We start from the raw sequence: 14,236 nt of genomic DNA on the forward strand, positions 1-14,236 counted from the left end.
TCCACTGCCCACCTGTGCACACCCATGTGAGAATGAAAGGGGCATATCACGTACTATTATTATGAAACAGTCTTGACTTTATCCGGCCCTGAGAAGGTCTCAGGGAGCCCCCAGGAACTCCAGGCCACACTTGAAAACTGCAGACATAGGCCAGTGCTTCCTGTCCCTCAGGAGGTGTCTCGGGGGTTGGAACAAGGGCCTCTTCCTCTGTGGCCAGGGCGCACCTCTCGGCCAGCTCAGTAGGGCCATGGGCCCTGCCTCTTTTTTTTTTTTTATAATTTATTTATTATTTACTTATGGCTGCGTTGGGTCTTCGTTTCTGTGCGAGGGCTTTCTCTAGTTGCGGCCAGCGGGGGCCACTCTCCATCGCGATGCGCGGGCCTCTCACTATCGTGGCCTCTCTTGTTGCGGAGCACAGGCTCCAGACGCGCAGTCTCAGTAGCTGTGGCTCATGGGCCCAGTTGCTCCGTGGCATGTGGGATCTTCCCAGACCAGGGCTCGAATCCATGTCCCCTGCATTGGCAGGCCGATTCTCAATCACTGCACCACCAGGGAGACCCGGCCCTGCCTCTTTTAGGAGGTCGTGAAAGTGAAGTGTCAGGTGCCCAAGGGGCCCACCCTCCTCTCTATCCAGGTTCTGAAATTGAGGAATCACAGACGCGGCTGATGGGAACCTCACTGCCATCTTCCTCCTGACAAAGGCTATGTTAGGGACGAGGCTTGGGGTGACAGCCTGTGAGCCTTCTAATGGGCCCCAGCATTGGGCAGAACTGCTGGGCTCCTGCTGGCTGAGCCAGGCCTCACTGTGCAGTGAGTAGGCCCCGCTTGGAGCAGGGAGAGGTGCAGAGGGCCTGCATGTGCCCCCGTGTTCTCCCCCCTCTCCCCACCACCCCAGGCCAAAAGCAGAGAAGCTGGAACGTCTGTTTTGCTCCCTGTGTCCCTTGTGTCAACTGACAGCTAACTGAAGTCTGCCTGCCCTCTCAGGCACCGGATTCGTTTTCTTCCCAGTTTGAGTCCGGGGCTGCATCCTGCCTGTGATGCAGCCAAGAAAGTGCCTTTGCTGTTGTTGACGTTGGGGGCAGCCTGTGGTCCCCTGTGTCCCAGCAGCCGCTGCGTCCCGCCTGTGCTCTGGTGTGGGGCTTCCCCAGCTCCTGACATTCGGACCCCAACGGCTTCTACCTCTGGAGAATTTCTCACAACTCAAGTCCACCTGGAGGACCCATTGTGTATTTTCCAAGGGTGTGTGTGTATATGTGCTCTCACAAATGCCCATTTTACCATCTCGGTGTAGTTTCTGAGTTGAGTTTTTTTAAAGTAAAATATATGTCCTGGAGGAGTTGAGTCTCTCATTTTCACAAGGTTGTGAATGACTCTAATGAATGAACTGGTCGTTTCTCCAGAGAGTGGCTTCACCCAGGAGCACATGGGATGGGACAGGAGGAGAGTGGATGGATTTGGGAGCCTGGGTTGTGGGGACCTGCAGAGGGGTGTGGTATCCCGTAAGAAGCAAGAGCCCTCCCTTTGGCAGGCACCGGGAAGGCCAGCTCTGGCCATCCCCCACCCTTGAAGATTTTCCCTGTGAGTGAAATGACTTTGGTTCTCTTTTCTTATTGACCTTACTGTTCAATCCTTCTGACTGAAACAGGCTGTCCTGGGAAGGGAAGCCCAAGTCTCCCCAAGAAAGTGGTCATTTCTCATCAGGACCACAAATCTGAAGACCCTTTCTTCCTGCTGAGACTCTGAATGGCCCCTCGTGAGCTCAGCACACAGTCTGTGTCAGTGTGGTCTCTCATCACCGAGAAGGCCTGCCTTTCAGGACATGGCTCTCTGTGTCTCTATCTATCAGGTTTAAAAAGATAAATAAAGGAATTTCATGCTCCTTATAAACCCAGAAACAGCAGTGATTCCCATGAAGGGTATATAAGCGTCTGGCCATGGCCAGAGGAAGTCACTTACTAGCTCAATGCATAGCACTTAGGGGATGTCTCAGTGTGTATGTACTTTTGCACAAATGGAAGCCATAGGTGGGTACTGTTTTGCACTCTGCACTTTTTTTTTTACATCACCGTATGTACTGGACACGGTTCCCCATCAGCACACGTTGATTCTTCTGGTTTCTTAAGAGACCACAGTGTATTCTATAGTATGGATTGTGATTTATTTACCCAGTCTTCCCTGGATGGATGCCTGTCTACTTGTCTCCAGCAGAAATGTGATATATTTGACAGTAAGATCACAAAATTGTACTGAAGTAAGGAAATGCCACCAGATGGTAACTCAGATCCACAGGAACAATTGCAGAATCATAAAATTGGGAGTAAAGGGTTAATAGAACCACTCCATTACTGTATACGTGCTCTCCCTTCTTCGTATAAAGACATTAAACAACCCAATTAAAAAATGAGGAAAGGATCTGACTAAATATTTCTCCAGTGAAGATATAAAAGTGGTCAATAAACACATGAAAAGATGCACAATGTCATTAGCTAACAGGGAAATGCAAATCAAAATCACAAGGAGCTATCACTTCACACCTGCAAGGATGACTGTCATCAAAAAGACAGATAATAACAAATGTTGGTGAGGACACAGAGAAATTGGAATCATCATTCCCTGCTAGTGGGAATATACAATGGTACAGCTGCTCTGGAAAACAGTCCGGCAGTTCCTCAAAAGTTTGAACATAGAGTTAACATGTGACCAGTCAATTTCACTTCTTAGGCTACATGCAAGAGAAAGGAAACACATGTCCACACAAAAATGTGAGTAGTGGGATTATTCAGAAGAGATAAAAAGGGGAAGTGACTCAACTGATGGATGGATAAGTAAAATGTGGCATGCTCATATGATGGTGTATTATTCAGAAATAAAAATTAATGAAGCACTGATACATGCTACAGCATGGATGAATCTTTTCTTTTTTTTTCCCTAGTGCATGTATTTATTTATTTTATTATTATTTTTTTAACATCTTTATTGAAGTATAATTGCTTTACAATGGTGTGTTAGTTTCTGCTTTATAACAAAGTGAATCAATTTTACATATACATATGTTCCCATATCTCTTCCCTCTTGCGTCTCCCTCCCTCCCACCCTCCCTATCCTACCCCTCTAGGTGGTCACAAACCACCTAGCTGATCTCCCTGTGCTATGCGGCTGTTTCCCACTAGCTATCTATTTTATGTTTGGTAGTGTATATATGTTCATGGCACTCTCTCACTTTGTCACAGCTTACCATTCCCCCTCCCCATATCCTCAAGTCCATTCTCTAGTAGGTCTGTGTCTTTATTCCCGTCTTGCCCCTAGGTTCTTCATGACCTATTTTAAATTTTTTTTCCCTTAGATTCCATATATATGTGCTGGCATACAGTATTTGTTTTTCTCTTTCTGACTTAACTTCACTCTGTATGACAGACTCTAGGCCCATCCACCTCACTACAAATAACTCAATTTCATTTCTCTTTATGGCTGAGTAATATTCCATGTATATATGTGCCACATCTTCTTTATCCATTCATCTGTTGATGGACACTTAGGTTGCTTCCAGGTCCTGGCTATTGTAAATAGAGATGCAATGAACATTTTGGTACATGACCCTTTTTGAATTATGGTTTTCTCAGGGTATATGCCCAGTAGTGGGATTGCTGGTTCATATGATAGTTCTGTTTTTAGTTTTTTAAGGAACCTCCATACTGTTCTCCATAGTGGCTGTATCAATTTACATTCCCACCAACAGTGCAAGAGTGTTCCTTTTTCTCCACACCCTCTCCAGCATTTATTGTTTCTAGATTTTTTGATGATGGCCATTCTGACCATTGTGAGATGATACCTCTTTGTAGTTTTGATTTGCATTTCTCTAATGATTAATGATGTTGAGCATTCTTTCATGTGTTTGTTGGCAATCTGTATATCTTCTTTGGAGAAATGTCTATTTAGGTCTTCTGCCCATTTTTGGATTGGGTTGTTTGTTTGTTTTTGTTATTGAGCTGCATGAGCTGCTTGTAAATTTTGGAGATTAATCCTTTGTCAGTTGCTTCATTTGCAAATATTTTCTCCCATTCTGAGGGTTGTCTTTTGGTCTTGTTTATGGTTTCCTTTGCTGTTTAAAAGCTTTTAAGTTTCATTAGGTCCCATTTGTTTATTTTTGTTTTTATTTCCATTTCTGTAGGAGGTAGGTCAAAAAGGATCTTGCTGTGATTTATGTCATAGAGTGTTCTGCCTGTTTTCCTCTAAGAGTATTATAGCGTCTGGCCTTATATTTAGGTCTTTAATCCATTTGAAGTTTATTTTTGTGTATGGTGTTAGGGAGTGATCTAATCTCATACTTTTACATGTACCTGTCCAGTTTTCCCAGCACCACTTTTTGAGGAGGCTGTCTTTTCTCCACTGTATATTCTTATAGATAAGGTGACCGTATGTGCATGGGTTTATCTCTGGGCTATCTATCCTGTTCCATTGACCTATATTTCTGTTTTTGTGCCACTACCATACTGCCTTGATTACTGTAGCTTTGTAGTATAGTCTGAAGTCAGGGAGCCTGATTTCTCCAACTACATTTTTCGTTCTCAAGATTGCTTTGGCTATTCAGGGTCTTTTGTGTTCCCATACAAATTGTGACATTTTTTGTTCTATTTCTGTGAAAAATGCCAGTGGTAGTTTGATAGGGATTGCAATGAATCTGTAGATTGCTTTGGGTAGTAGAGTCATTTTCACAATGTTGATTCCTCCAATCCAAGAACATGGTATATCTCTCCATCTATTTGTATCACCTTTAATTTCTTTCATCAGTGTCTTATAATTTTCTGCATACAGGTCTCAGGTACGTTTATTCCTAAGTATTTTATTCTTTTTGTTGCAATGGTAAATGGGAGTGTTTTCTTAATTTCACTTTCAGATTTTTCATCATTAGTGCATAGGAATGCCAGAGATTTCTGTGCATTAATTTTATATCCTACTACTTTACCAAATTCATTGATTAGCTCTAGTACATTTCTGGTAGCATCTTTAGGATTCTCTATGTATAGTATCATGTCATCTGCAAACAGTGACAGCTTTACTTCTTCTTTTCCAATTTGGATTCCTTTTATTTCTTTTTCTTCTCTGATTGTGGGGCAAAAACTTCCAAAACTATGTTGAATAATAGTGGTGAGAGTGGGCAACCTTGTCTTGTTCCTGATCTTAGTGGAAATGGTTTCAGTTCTTCACCATTGAGGATGATGTTGGCTGTGGGTTTGTCATATATGGCCTTTAATATGTTGAGGAAAGTTCCCTCTATGCCTACTTTCTGCAGGGTTTTTATCATAACTCGGTGTTGAATTTTGTCGAAAGCTTTCTCTGCATCTGTTGAGAGGATCATATGGTTTTTCTCCTTCAATTTGTTAATATGGTATATCAGGTTGATTGATTTGCGTATATCGTAGAATCCTTGCATTCCTGGAATAAACTCCACTTGATCATGGTGTATGATCCTTTTAATATGCTGTTGGATTCTTTTTGCTAGTATTTTGTTGAGGATTTTTGCATCTATGTTCATCAGTGATATTGGCCTGTAGTTTTCTTTCTTTGTGACATCTTTGCCCGGTTTTGGTATCAGGGTGATGGTGGCCTCATAGAAAGAATTTAAGAGTGTTCCTCCCTCCATTATGTTTTGGAAGATTTTGAGAAGGATAGGTGTTAGCTCTTCTCTAAATGTTTGATAGAATTCGCCTGTGAAGCCATCTGGTCCTGGGCTTTCGTTTGTTGGAAGATTTTTAATCACAGTTTCAATTTCAGTGCTTGTGATTGGTCTGTTCATATTTTCTATTTCTTCCTGGTTCAGTCTCAGCAGGTTGTGCATTTCTAAGAATTTGTCCATTTCTTCCAGATTGTCCATTTTATTGGCATAGAGTTGCTTGTAGTAGTCTCTCATGATCCTTTGTATTTCTGCAGTGTCAGTTGTTACTACTCCTTTTTCATTTCTAATTCTATTGATTTGAGTCTTCTCCCTTTTTTCTTGATGAGTCTGGCGAATGGTTTATCAATTTTGTTTATCTTCTCAAAGAACCAGCTTTTAGTTTTGTTCATCTTTGCTATCGTTTCCTTCATTTCTTTTTATTTATTTCTGATCTGGTTTTTATGATTTCTTTCCTTGTGCTAACTTTGGGGTTTTTTTGTTCTTCTTTCTTTAATTGCTTTAGGTTCAAGGTTAGGTTGTTTCTTTTGAGATGTTTCCTCTTTCTTAAGGTAGGATTGTATTGCTATAAACTTCCCCGTTAAAACTGCTTTTGCTGCATCCCATAGGTTTTGGATCGTTGTGTCTCCATTGCCATTTGTTTCTAGGTATTTTTCGATTTCCTCTTTGATTTCTTCAGTGATCACTTGGTTATTAAGTAGTGTATTGTTTAGCCTCCATGTATTTGTATTTTTTACAGATTTTTTTTCCTGTAATTGATATCTAGTTTCATAGCGTTGTGGTCGGAAAAGATACTTGATATGACTTCAATTTTCTTAAATTTACCAAGGCTTGATTTGTGACCCAAGATATGATCTATCCTGGAGAATGTTCCATGAGCACTTGAGAAGAATGTGTATTCTGTTGTTTTTGGATGGAATGTCCTATAAATATCAATTAAGTTCATCTTGTTTAATGTATCATTTAAAGCTTGTGTTTCCTTATTTATTTTCATTTTGGAAGATCTGTCCATTGGTGAAAGTGGGTTGTTAAAGTCCCTTACTATGATTGTGTTACTGTCGATTTCCCTTTTTATGGCTGTTAGTATCTGCCTTATGTATTGAGGTGCTTCTATGTTGGGTACATAAATATTTACAATTGTTATATCTTCTTCTTGGATCGATCCCTTGATCATTATGTAGTGTCCTTCTTTGTCTCTTGTAATAGTCTTTATTTTAAAGTCTATTTTGTCTGATATGAGAATTGCTACTCCAGCTTCCTTTTGATTTCCATTTGCATCAAATATCTTTTTCCATCCACTCACTTTCAGTCTCTATGTGTCCCTAGGTCTGAAGTGGGTCTCTTGTAGGCAGCATATATATGGGTCTTGTTTTTTTATCCATTCAGCCACTCTATGTCTTTTGGTTGGAGCAATTAATCCACTTACATTTAAGGTAATTATCGATATGTATGTTCCTATTCCCATTCTCTTAATTGTTTTGGGTTTGTTATTGTAGGTGTTTTCCTTCTGTTGTGTTTTCTGCCTCGAGAAGTTCCTCTAGCATTTGTTAAGCTGGTTTGGTGGTGCTGAATTCTCTTAGATTTTGCTTGTCTGTAAAGGTTTTAATTTCTCCATCAAATCTGAATGAGATCCTTGCTAGGTAGAGTAATCTTGGTTGTAGGTTCTTCTCCTTCATCACTTTAAATATGTCCTGTCACTCCCTTCTGGCTTGCAGAGTTTCTGCTGAAAGATCAGCTGTTAACCTTATGGGGATTCCCTTGTGTGTTATTTGTTGTTTTTCCCTTGCTGCTTTTAATATATTTTTCTTTGTACTTAATTTTTGATAGTTTGATCAATATGTGTCGTGGTGTGTTTCTCCTTGGATTTGTCCTGTATGGGACTCTCTGTGCTTCCTGGACTTGATTAACTATTTCCTTTCCCATATTAGGGAAGTTTTCAACTATAATCTCTTCAAATATTTTCTTACTCCCTCTCTTTTTCTCTTCTTCTTCTGGGACCCCTATAATTCGAATGTTGGTGCATTTAATGTTGTCCCAGAAGTCTCTGAGACTGTCCTAAGTTCTTTTCATTCTTTTTTCTTTATTCTGCTCTTCAGTAGTTATTTCCACTATTTTATCTTCCAGGTCACTTATCCATTCTTCTGCTTCAGTTATTCTGCTATTGATCTCTTCTAGAGAATTTTTAATTTCATTTATTGTGTTGTTCATCATTGTTTGGTTGCTCTTTAGTTCTTCTAGGTCCTTGCTAAACGTTTCTTGTATTTTCTCTATTTTATTTCCAAGATTTTGGATCATCTTTATTATCATTATTATGAATTCTTTTTCAGGTAGACTGCCTATCTCCTCTTCATTTGTTAGGTCTGGTGGGTTTTTACCTTGCTCCTTCATCTGCTATGTGTTTTTCTGTCTTCTCATTTTGCTTAACTTACTGTGTTTGGGGTCTCCTTTTCATAGGCTTCAGGTTCGTAGTTCCCGTTGTTTTGGTGTCTGTCCCCAGTGGCAAAGGTTGGTTCAGTGGGTTGTGTAAGCTTCCTGGTGGAGAGGACTAGTGCCTGTGTTCTGGTGGATGAGGCTGGATCTTGTCTTTCTGGTGGGCAGGTCCACATCTTGTGGTGTGTTTTGGGGTGTCTATGGCCTTATTATGATTTTAGGCATCCTCTCTGCTAATGGATGGGGCAGTGTTCCTGTCTTGCTAGTTGTTTGGCAAAGGGTATCCAGCACTGTAGCTTGCAGGTTGTCGAGTGAAGCTGGGTCTTGGCATTGAGGTGGAGATATCTGGGAGACTTTTGCCGTTTGATATTACATGGAGCTGGGAGGTCTCTTGTGGACCAGTGTCCTGAAGTTGCCTCTCCCACCTCAGAGGTACAGCACTGACTCCTGGCTGTAGCACCAAGAGCCTTTCATCCACATGGCTCAGAATAAAAGGGAGCAAAAATAGAAAGAAAGAAACAAAGAGGATAAAGTAAAATAAAGTAAAATAAAGTTATTAAATTAAAAAATAAATATTAAGAAAAAAATTTTAAAAAGTAAAAAAAAGAAGAAGAAAACGGATTGACAGAACCCTAAGACAGATGCTGAAAGCTAAGCTATACAGACAAAATCACACACAGAAGCATACACATACACACTCACAAAAAGAGGAAAAAAAGTGGAAAAAATAATATATCTTTGCTCCCAAAGTTCACCTCCTCAATTTGGGATGATTTGTTGTCATTGCCCGCGAAAGGGCTTCTAGTGTGTGGGAACATTTCCTCCCTCACAACTCCATCCCACTGGTGCAGGTCCTGTCCCTATCCTTTTGTCTCTGTTTATTCTTTTTTCTTTTGCCCTACCCAGGTACGTGGGGAGTTTCTTGCCTTTTGGGAGGTCTGAGGTCTTCTGCCAGCGTTCAGTGGGTGTTCTGTAGGAGTTGTTCCACGTGTTGATGTATTTCTGATGTATCTGTGGGGAGGAAGGTGATCTCTGCATCTTATTCTTCTGCCATCTTGAAGCTCTCTCTCAGCATAGATGAATCTTGAAGAGATTATGTTAAGTGAAAGAAGTTAGTCCAGAAAGACCACATATTGGATAATTCACTTTATATGAAACATCCAGAATGGGTGAATCTAAAGAGTCAGAAAATAGAGTAGTGGTTGTCTAGGGCTGGAATGGGAAAGTTTAGGGCAAAATGGGCAGGGACTGCTGATGGATATGGGATTTCTTTTGGGGATAATGAAAATGTTCTAAAAGTGATTGTGATAATGTTTGCCCTAGCCTGTGAATATACTAAAAACTATTGAACTGTTCTGTTAAAATGAGTGAATTATATGGTATGTGAATTATATCTCAACAAGTTGCTATACATTATAATTAATAATAAACTGACCTAACATCTTTCTATTTCTGTCTATCAATCTGTCGTCTATCTATCCATTTCATGTCAGCATTGGCCTCATGACCAGTTGCTGAACTTAGGACTGTTTCCCATACATGTTTTCTCATCGGATGGTTTATATTTATGTATGTTTACCAGCTTTCCTCTGCTTTTTTCCCCCTACTGTTTTATTTAGGGTGTGCTATTGGTTTTAATACTATGATTTAGCCCTTAGATTATTACAGGATACCGAGTCTGGGTTTTTATGGAGCTAGATGAGGAGAGAACATCTCTCAGCCATGATGCAGTGACAGATGGGACCAGGGTCTTCACTTCAAGGGAGAGGCGGGTGTCTTCCTTTGATGTGGGGAGGGTCGCATTTCAAAGGAGAGGCAGATCAGTGCCGTTGTTTGGAGTGTGACTGCTGTGGGAATGGCACAGAAGGATGTTGAGAAGCCACAGGATGGCTGGGTACATATGATGACTCCACTCTCCCTTCCTAGACTGTCTTCCTGCACAGCAGAGACAGGAAAGCTCAAATGCATGATTCTGAGATCCCTTTCGAGTCGGGCTTCTCTGTTTGACTTAGGTTTAAATGTCACACGCTTTGGCCTTAGATTTGCAACACAGAGGGCTGTGAAGGCTGCACTTCTGCTGCATCTGCTGTTTCTGCTGAGAATCATGGTGGTGGAGACGTTGCCTTGCTGGTGGAGGGATGAGCAGGGCAGGGTCCAGTCTCTGGGATTGTGAAGACTGACCAGCAGGACACAGGGCACCCATTCAATGGGTCACAGCAGGGTGGTGTGACCCTGCAGATGGCAGCTGTCTTCCCAGTCAGACCACGTCCTGATCCTAGTGGCTTTCCAATGGAGGCAGCTTCTTGGTTGTGGCCTTCTCCATCTTGGCGGTGGCAGGGTGGTGCTTTCTGATTGTGGAGGGGGCAGCAGCCCCTCCCTGACCCAGTCAGCTATGCTGCTTTGGGAGTTGTTCGAAAAGCTCATCCTGGCGTCTGTTTCTCCAGTCCTGCCTGGGATTCTGTGAGCCACTCAGCAGCCCACGATGAATCTTTTTCTGTACTAAACGAGCTAGAGAGGATTCTCGTTTTTGTAACTGAACCCTGACCGATACAGTGAATTACATAAGTGGATTTCCTAACACTGAACCATTTTTGCCTTACTGGAATGAACTCAACTTGGGTAGAGTGTGTTCTCCTACTGAATTATATTTGTTAAGATACTAAGTGAAAGTACTTAGCTGAATACTACTGAATTATATTTGCTAAGATGTTGACATTGCTTTCTTATGTAAGGCTGGTCTATTTCTGTTTCATATTAGTCAAATGTAAGTATTAGTATCTTGATGACCTTGAAAAAAAGAATCTGGAAGATTTCTTTCTTTGTTGTATTCTAGAAAAGATTAAGTGTTAGTGAAATTATTTATTCCTTGAAAGTTTTCAAGATTTCCCACATAAAACTATCTAAATAAGGCATTTTGGGGTCCAGGTAGGTTTTAGCTAGCTTAGGCAATTTCTTCCATGGTTATTGACTTATTAGGTTTCCAATTTCTTTTGATGTCACCTTGGCAAATATATGTTTACCTAAATAATAGTCTATTCTTCAGTAGACTAGTTGATCCATCTCATAAAATTATTACTTCTGTTTAGTAATATAAATATGAATGGCTTATGAATTTTTCTCTGAATATTATTTTGTATGGTTTTTTTGTAACATATAGTTGGGTTTTCTTTATTAACCTATTCTGAACTTCTTTCTATTTTAAGCAAATAAGTTTATCTCACGTTTATGAACATATCAAATCAATTTGGTCTTAATTTTATCTCATATCTACTGTTTACTTAAAAATGTTTCTTTTCCTTTCTGTCTTTTTTTCCATAGTCTTCTTTGTCTTTTCGCTTACTTTGGTAATTTAGAATACATTTTTCTTATTTTGGTTATCTTTAAATGATGTCAAAACGTCTATATTTTGAGTTACTATTGTTAGAAGCAGCAACAAGAACAACAGTATTTATTGAAACCTCACTAAAAAGCATGAGCAACTTAGCTCACCTTTACCCCTTCTCATCTTTCATTCCTCCATCACCATGTGTAGACTTTTGTCCCTCTCCAGTATGGATATGTACAATGTGGATATATTTTGAAAACATGAATGAGATTTAAAAATTTCTACTAAGTAATATTAGTAAAACTAATAATTCTTATTAATCATGTTGCAGCCCTTACACATTAATTTTAAGCTATAAGTCTTTTTCACTGGGAAAGGAGAGAATTGTTTCAAGAGAGGGCATGACATAGAGAAGTTTCCAGTTGCCAGAAAGAAGAATCAGATAGACCTGATTCCAGGAAAATGGCCTGAGGGAAAATGAAGAGCAGTTGGTCAGCTATGTGTTTTCTGGCTTTGTTCTCTCCAGACAAAAATGATGCAGGTAAGGGGCTCTCAGAAGAGTGGATCCCAATTCCTTTTGGGTCTTTTGGGTCTTTTGGAGGATACCATCCAAGGAGGGCCTTGCATAAATCTGGGAAAGCTTCAGTAGAGAGGAAATGTCAGTTTTGCATGTTTAGGCTGTGAGAGATGGTGTGGGCAATACCACATCCCACCCCCACCCCCTCTCCTGCCCACTGTACCCTTGGTCCCAGCACCATGAGTGAGTTGTAGAAGTTTCCCTTTCATCTCCCTGGGAACAGAGAGAGGAGCTTAGAACTGAAAGTCAGCAAGCCTATGGTGGGTTGACATGGCAAAAGGCAAAATGACATGGTGATACACATATTTTTTTTGAAATATGCTTTAAAATGTTTAGATATAAAGCATATTTTCAGTTATTTTATTGGCATTGGTTTCTGATTTTGTCATCTGATTGACAGAGAATGTGGTCTACATGATATTGATTTTGGAGTATGTGTTGAGACTTCTTTTGTGGTCCAGTGGGTGGTCTCTTTTAGAAAACATTTCATGCATACTTGAAATGCATGTTGCATTTTCCATTTGTTGGATGCAGTGTCCTGCATGTCTCCTAGATTTGTATACTCAGCAGGATTCCTAACTTTTTTTTTTTTTGGTCTGCTTCATTTTCTGAGAGAGTAATACAATCTCTTAGTATGATTGTATATTTTTCACTTTCTTCTGGAAATTATGTTAATTTTTGTTTTAATTCTTTTGAGGCTATGCTGTTAGCTCTTCCCAAGGTTAGTAGTATTATAAATTCTTGAGAAGTTATTCTTTTTATAATTAAGTTAAGACTTTTTATTACTCTTTTTCTTTACTGTCTGTAATGTCTGAGCTACCCAGTCTGTGGTATTCTGTTATGGGAGCCCCAGCAGGCTCATGTAACTATGATTAGCTTTATAAGAAACTGTTAAACTGTCTTCCAAAGTGGCTGTGCCATTTTGCATTCCCACCAACAATGAATGAAAGTTTCTGTTGTTCCACATACTCACCACCATTTGGATTTTAGCTATTTTAATAGGTGTGTAGTCTTATTGTTATTTTAATTTGTAATTCTATGATGACAAATTATGTTGATCATCTTTTCGTATGCTTATTTGCCATCTGTATATCTTCCTTCGTGAGATGTCTGTCCAGGTTCTGTAGTCATTTTTAAACAAGTAGTTTGTTTTATTAATACTGAATTTTAAGAGTATTTTTGGGTATACAAGCATACCTCATTTTATTGTGCTTTACTTTATTGAGCTTCACAGATATTGCATTTTTTATGAATTGAAGGTTTGTGGCAACTGGGCTCTGAGCAAGTATATCAGTGCCATTTTTCCAACATCATTTGCTCACTTCATGTGTCTGTGTGACAATTTGGTAATTCTTGCAACATTTCAAACTTTTTCTTCATCATTATATTTGTTACAGTGATCTATGATCAAAGATCTTTGCTGTCACTATTGCAAAAGGATTGACTCACTAATGCTCAAATGATAACATTTTTAGCAAGAAAGTATTTTTAATTAAAGTATGTATATTCTCTATTTAGACATAACACTGTTACACACTTAATAGACTACATAACTTTTATGTGCACTGGGAAACCAAAAAATTCTTGTGACTGACTTTATTGCCATATTTGCTTTATTGGGATGGTCTGGAATGGAACTTGTAATATTTCCAAGGTATGCCTGTGTTTGGGGTTTGAGTCCTTTACCAGACGTGTTTTGCAAACGGTTTATCTGTTACTCTCTTAACAATGTCTTTTGCAGAGCAGAAGTTTTAAATTTTAATATAGTCTAAGTTTTTTTTTCATAGGTTGTGCTTTTGGTCTATCTAAAAACTCATTACCAAACCCCAAATCACCTAGAATTTTTCTTATCTTTTCTTCTAGAAATTTTATAGTTTTACATTTTAGGTCTTTGATCTTAGTGTTAATTTTTATGAAAGGTGTAAGGTATGTGTTAGTTTCATTATTTTTTGTGCGTGTTAGTTTTCATTAATGAACATCCGGTTGTTTCAGCATCATTTGTTAAAAAAAGACTATCATTTCTCCACTAAATCCCTTTGGTAATTTATTAAAGACCAGTTGACTATATTTGTGTCAGCTATTTCTAGGCTCTCTATTCTGTTCCATTGATTTTGTCTATTCTTTCATCAGTACCATGCTGTCTTGATTACAGTAGCTCTATAGTAAGTATTTAAATCAAGTAGTATCAGTCCTTCAACTTTGTTCTGCTGCTGCTGCTGCTCCTCCTCTACTT

The sequence above is a fragment of the Lagenorhynchus albirostris genome, chromosome 7 (assembly GCF_949774975.1).
Source record: "Lagenorhynchus albirostris chromosome 7, mLagAlb1.1, whole genome shotgun sequence".
Lineage (NCBI taxonomy): Eukaryota > Metazoa > Chordata > Mammalia > Artiodactyla > Delphinidae > Lagenorhynchus > Lagenorhynchus albirostris.